The sequence below is a fragment of the Mytilus californianus genome, unplaced genomic scaffold (genome assembly GCF_021869535.1).
Source record: "Mytilus californianus isolate M0D057914Y unplaced genomic scaffold, xbMytCali1.0.p SCAF_8, whole genome shotgun sequence".
Taxonomy (NCBI): Eukaryota; Metazoa; Mollusca; class Bivalvia; order Mytilida; family Mytilidae; genus Mytilus; species Mytilus californianus.
This window is the reverse complement of record NW_026262734.1, coordinates 2,051,746-2,057,994: the sequence shown is the minus strand read 5'-3', so window position 1 is coordinate 2,057,994 and position 6,249 is coordinate 2,051,746. Positions and strand designations below refer to the sequence as shown.

General features: G+C 31.7%; 1 long non-coding RNA gene across 1 annotated transcript; it reads right to left on the bottom strand.

Annotated features, from left to right (window-relative positions):
* Positions 1-381: 381 nt before the first annotated feature.
* LOC127711159 (uncharacterized) lies at positions 382-2,442 on the bottom strand. Its single transcript, XR_007986535.1, has 2 exons — positions 2,399-2,442; positions 382-1,612 (listed from the first exon to the last, which is right to left on the bottom strand). It is a non-coding gene; the product is annotated as an uncharacterized LOC127711159 (long non-coding RNA).
* Between the last annotated feature and the right edge of the window lie 3,807 nt (positions 2,443-6,249).

Below are 6,249 nucleotides of genomic sequence, written 5' to 3'. Positions count from 1 at the left end.
TATACTTGGACAGATCCGAGGCGAAAAAAGAGGCAAAACATACTAAATTAATTAAACTTATAAGTCGAAAACGAACTGACAATGCCATGGCAAAAAACAAAAAACGACCAAAAGACAAACAACAGACACAAAACACAACATAAAAAACTATAGAATGAGCAACAACAACGCAACAAAAAACTGGGAGTGATCTCAGGTGCTACGGAATATTTCCTATCGTAAGTTGCGCAGTCTATAGTTATTTATGTGCCATTTCATACTATGCAATTATCTGTACATTGTACGCTGGGTATATACCTGACACTTTTAACAAAAATACTTTATACAGCTATTAATTGCAACTTAACAACAATGACCAAATATATAAACATAATAAAATCATCAATAAAAAAGGAATAAACTGACATTTAATAAAAACTGAAATGCATGACATCATCATTTATAACACCATAATATTGAGAAATATTTCTGTTTGGTCCAAATCACGATCCTATAGCGTTGGCAATTATGAAGTTTCTACTAAGTCCTCCCAGTTTCTCTTTCTGATAGTAACAACGTCAAATGTTCTCCATCCTTTGAATATCGGATATCATCTGCATGGTTGCACTTTAATAATAAAAATCATTAACATTGAAAAAGTCTGAAAATTGCGAAATTGCTGGTTGCTCCCTGACTTTCTAAAATTCTAGTAATTGTTTGTTCAGTGCATTGTTCGGTCGATGGACATCTTGAATTTTCAACGTGTGAGAGTTGTTTTCCTTACTAATGCCATAGGAAAAACAATCCTTAGCTAATAATTTGACTATTCTGGATGGCCATCGACTGAAAAGGTCGAAATTGTGTTATTAAACTGAACAAACAAGATGATACAAAATATAAAAGTGGACATATTAACTGTACAAATCATATGATTTCAGTATCTTAACTACTGCAACCCCACACCGCCATTAGGACCAAATAATTGAATTGGAAAACAAGAATACAAATTAACGACAAATAAAAAAAATACAAGAATAAAAATTTAGAATAAAAATTATAATACAAAAAAAAAAATAATTAATTCTAGTATAATTTTCTTAGTCATTTATTGTTTTCAATTTCAGTCAAAACTGACAGTCGACACACTGTATGCGACCTGATTAAATCCCCCTGAGAAAATTGGAAATTGTTCTGCAAACGGACACATTGCTGATTCTGTTATGTGTCGGTGACATTGTAGTTAGTATACATATTTTCTTTTATATCCGAAAAGTTCAGTGTTTCATATCTTTGAATACTTTTAATATTTGTTTCGCTGTTATCACTTAAATTAGACATTCTACAGGGTAGAAGATAGGATTCATCCGTTGATAATCTTGCTGAATAATTCTCCTGACTAGATTTGACCTGATGGACAGTACATGTCGTTATACTTTGGTAAGAACTGCTATTTGTATCATCGTTTTCAAAATTGTCCGTCCTATTGGACAGTTGATGTATTCCAAGCTCTGCGATGTTTCTGTGGTTCTGAGATGAAATCGTGTTGTTAATTGGATTATAATACATGCTAGCAATTTCATCGTACTGGCCTGGTATTACAGATGTTTCCTCATTTCTTTGTAATGGAGTCACCCTATCAATTAAGATACTATAGTTAAACACTAAACGTAACAGATACTCAACAAATATAATATATTTTTAACTATCGTTAACAAAAAAATTACGAAAATAGCAAAATTTATTAAAGTCAGCAGTTCCTATTTTCTGCGCATAAATTAACAAACGAAAGATGGCAGGTAAAAATACAAAAATTTTGTGATGCTTATGAATAAATCCAAATTAATTTAAAAAAACAAGATTTTTAGGTGTTTTGCAAAATAATTTTAAAAACAAGTGTGGGAAAATGCTAATGAATTTTTTTTCAATTGCGTCATTAAAATTTCAAGGTACATGTATACGAGGAATCACTTTATTCAAGAAAATATCAACACGCGCGTTACAAAATTTGAAGATAAATAATGTGATTCATAAACGGATACAGCGATTAGTAGGGATACACTTAGAAGTTGAGAGAGAACGGTATTTTCGGGGATTGTTTGCACTTGCGGAATGCGAAACACAGTAGTGACCTTCAGATACGGCATTAAACTGAGAAATGGGGATGATAGTATTGTCTACTTGTATTGAATCTCCGTGGAGCGTACGATCTTGATTGTATAAAATTTACATCTTATTTTGATGTTTTTTCGTCATACCACTACCACGTTGTATTGCTGCTCTGTTATTTTTTATTCACAATTAACGCAGAAGGAAGTACAATTCGGATTTATTGATTGATTGATTGGTGATTGCTTTACGCCGCATCAGCACAAAAAGGCTATATCGCGTCGAGATTCGGTAAAACTCGGAAAACTAATACCTGTCTTTGTATCTGCCAAAACATCGTCTGTTCTTTATAGCTGATGAAAAATGAAATCACAAATGCCATTAATGAGGGAATCTTCCTCGAAAAGTCTATATTATAATGTTTTATTGATAAATTGATTGATATAAGTGCACTGATTTTGTTTCAAAATCCTAACTTCGTTTTAATTTATTCTTGTAGTTGTACATGTTAAAGATAACGAACTATTTGATAAAATGTGTTTACACTAGTGATTTGGATTAATGCTTGTTATATTTTAATACAATTCTGTGAAATTTCAAAGGCGCATTGTTTTATAAACAATTCCTAGAATTATGTATATATATATATATATATATGCCACAAACTCATTTTTTCTCAGATTATACATACTTGATACTTAGTTTTTGGATAATACTATAGAAGAGTGTCAGCTTCCATACCAATGTATTGCTATACCGTTTGATCATTGACGGGCGATATGATGGTCGACGCATCCCGGCAGTGTCTATTTGCAATTTTTATTTTTCAAACTTCCCTATTCGTTTGTTTTATACGATTGAATAAGTTTCCATATCAAAGGTAGTGAACAACACACAATTTGAATTTTATTTAAAATTGAAAAAAACAAAAATTAAGTTGGTCATATTTTGAATGTTTAATAGACAAAACATTTCTACGTTAAGTCATATACTTTGAAGTTTTAATACGCACATTATGTGTACCTTCTCAGTATTTAATAATATATGTATATTATGCAATGCAAATAGAATTCTTTTTTCGCTAGTTTATAGGATAAAACTCTCCATTCTGAACATTTAACAATCCAATAAAAAATTTTATGATATTACTTACAATACCTCAGACCGAACACAACTGCCATTATACACAAAAACAACAACATTACTAAAATTGCTATGGATTTTTTGCTTCCCATGTGATGATTAGTATATTCTGCAAAAATACAATGAACGGTATGCTAACTTATATAGTATTATGTGTTTTGATAATATTTCCATCTAATGAAACCAATATGACAATAAATTACAATTTCATGCTACTTGTGTTTTAATTTTCAGACCTTTACCGATTTACTATTTTACTATACATTTATTTCATTATTGATCAGAAGCCATCATAATATTAGCAGACATTTGCTCATTCAATTCGTTAAGATAAACCCTACCCTTTAAAGAGAATGGGAGTGAAATGGCTAACCTCGTATTGTTTTACATAATGTACTTATCTGCATATGTTTAAGCCTATAAAATATTAACACAGTGTTGATCTGCTGCAGTGAAACTGATACCGTTATACACACAGAGTTGATTTACTGCTGTGAAATTGCTTCTATTGGTCTATTGGGATTACTAAGTAATAAGGCTTCTTAAACTTTTGTTTTTAAATAACAGAACATTATTTTGTGTGTTTGCCAAATAAATCGCTATATATACAACTTAATTCATAATATTGTTATAAACAGTTGTTTTCGATGGATGTTTCGTCCTTAAATATTGATAATACAATTGACATTCTGAATGTGTAGTTTTATGTACATTGAACCCACACAAGGCCTACGTTGCCTATTGACTGCATCTAATCAAAAATGACCTACACTTATTTTTAAACTCCTTCTCAAAGGTAATCCATTTAAAGCAGTTCAACTGGCGACACGGAGCGGAGCCAGTAAAACGGTTATTGGCGATATTAAAATCCTAAATTGTTGGAAGCAATTCTTTAAACACAGTGCTGTTATTCCTTTTCAAGATCAGTATTGATCAAATGATTTCAAAATAAAACATTTCAATTCTCTCGGAAACGTCGACTGCGACTGCGAAACGTCCTCGCCAATGCCTCCAACTGTGAACCGACGGCAGACGTCATTCAATCGAAGAAAGCATTTCATATTACATTGATTTCAAATCTCAAAAATTATATCCTTTTATTCAGCATAGCATATTACGTTTTATCGGCAGTGAAATTAAAATGATCAATTATACCACACACTTTTAAAAACCACTATATTTAATTCATGTTATGATCAAGACGTAAACGAAATGGCTCTAGTATCAAATGCTAAGTTACTACGAATAATGAGGGCTATACCTGATTCTATGAGACAAATTCATGCACCATCAGAGGCAAACTTTGCTCGTTTCGTGACAATATATACGTTTTAACTAGTTTATAATTTTTCCTTAGTGATGAAGGTTTGTTTCAACTTAAGTAATAAGTAACACATATTGCAAAATAAGAAGATGTGGTATGTTCCCAATGAGACAACTTTCCACCAGAGATTAATTGACGTAGAAGTTAGCAACTTTAGTTCAAGGTACGGTCAAAAAAGGAGCAAATGTAAAACATATCAAAAGAGAAAACGTTTGCCTTATGTATGAACAAGTGTTTACCTTCCGTAGAAACAGTGTGTTCTTTTGTGAAGCTACTGTGTCCCATATTGTTCAATGCTTTCATTCGTACCAAGTAGTCAGTATTTGGATCTGCTATAAAAAACTTGTTTAGATTGTTTTCCTTAATGTGGATCCTATCCCACTTTATTTCCGTCACTTTTCGATATTCGATATCATACGTTGTTCGATGACCACCATCAAAACCCGGTTCCCATTTAACGAGAATGGCATAGGGTGTTCTCTCAAGTTTAGTAATTTGTGGCATCCTCGGAGGGCCTACATGAAAATCAGAAAAATAAATCTGTCTGTACATATTACACTTAAAACTACGGTATGAACTGGTAATAATTTGAATCTGGAAATATATACGAGTTGATCGTTTACTGGTTTTTAGTTGATTCTAATGGGAAATAATTAATAGATTCAACTTTCAGGTCATAATAGATTTATGTTTTCATGAAATTTTTGATTGAGTAATTGATTGATTGTTGTAAACGTGAAATATTTGAAACGTAAGAAATGAAAAGAAAGTGGCAAACAGTAAAATAACAAAAATACCGAACTCTAAGGAAAATTCAAAACGGGAAGAACCTTATCATATGGCAAATTCAAAAGCTCAAACACATCAAACGAATGGAAAACAACTGTTAAGAAGGTTTGCAAATTTAGAGCATGAGTGGGAAAAGTGCATCATTATGCAAATAGTTTTATCAATTATAATGGAAGTATAATATCAGTCATTTTGTATAAACTAAAAAAAATCGTAATCCTAACTACAATCTACATTGCTTTGGTAATATAAAAAAAAGGAGATGTGGTATTATTGCCAATGAGACAAATATCCACTAAAGTTCAAATGAAATGGTTGTTAGCAATTATAGACACCCGTACGGCCTTTAACAATGAGAAAATCCATACCGTAAAGTCGACCTTTCTACGTAGTATTTTTGATGACTGGATCGTCTTTTCGTCGATTTTCGTTGTTTGCCATGGCGTTAATTCCAGTTTTGAATCTGAATGTATCCTTATAGTTATCAAAGGTACCAGGATTATAATTTAATACGCCATACGCGCGTTTCGTCTACATAAGACTCATCAGTGACGCTCAGATCAAAATAGTTATGAAGCCAAACAAGTACAAAGTTGAAGAGCATTGAGGAGCCAAAATTCCAAAAAGTTGTGCTGAATACGGTAATCTATTCCTGTGATAAGAAAATCCTTAGTATTTCGAAAAATTAAGTATCGCCTTTTTTTTTCGAGTGTATGTTAAATTTCGAACATAGTAATCCAGAAAACTGGGGAAGGATTTAAGCACAATTGTGCACAGTGTATTATGAAAAAAATCAACAAATATTTAACTTTGTTTACCGTATGCCTTTAAATAAAAATAATTAATAACAAAAATGTTTAGTTCGTGTACATATATTCTGCACCAGAGTACATATTAACTTTAGACGG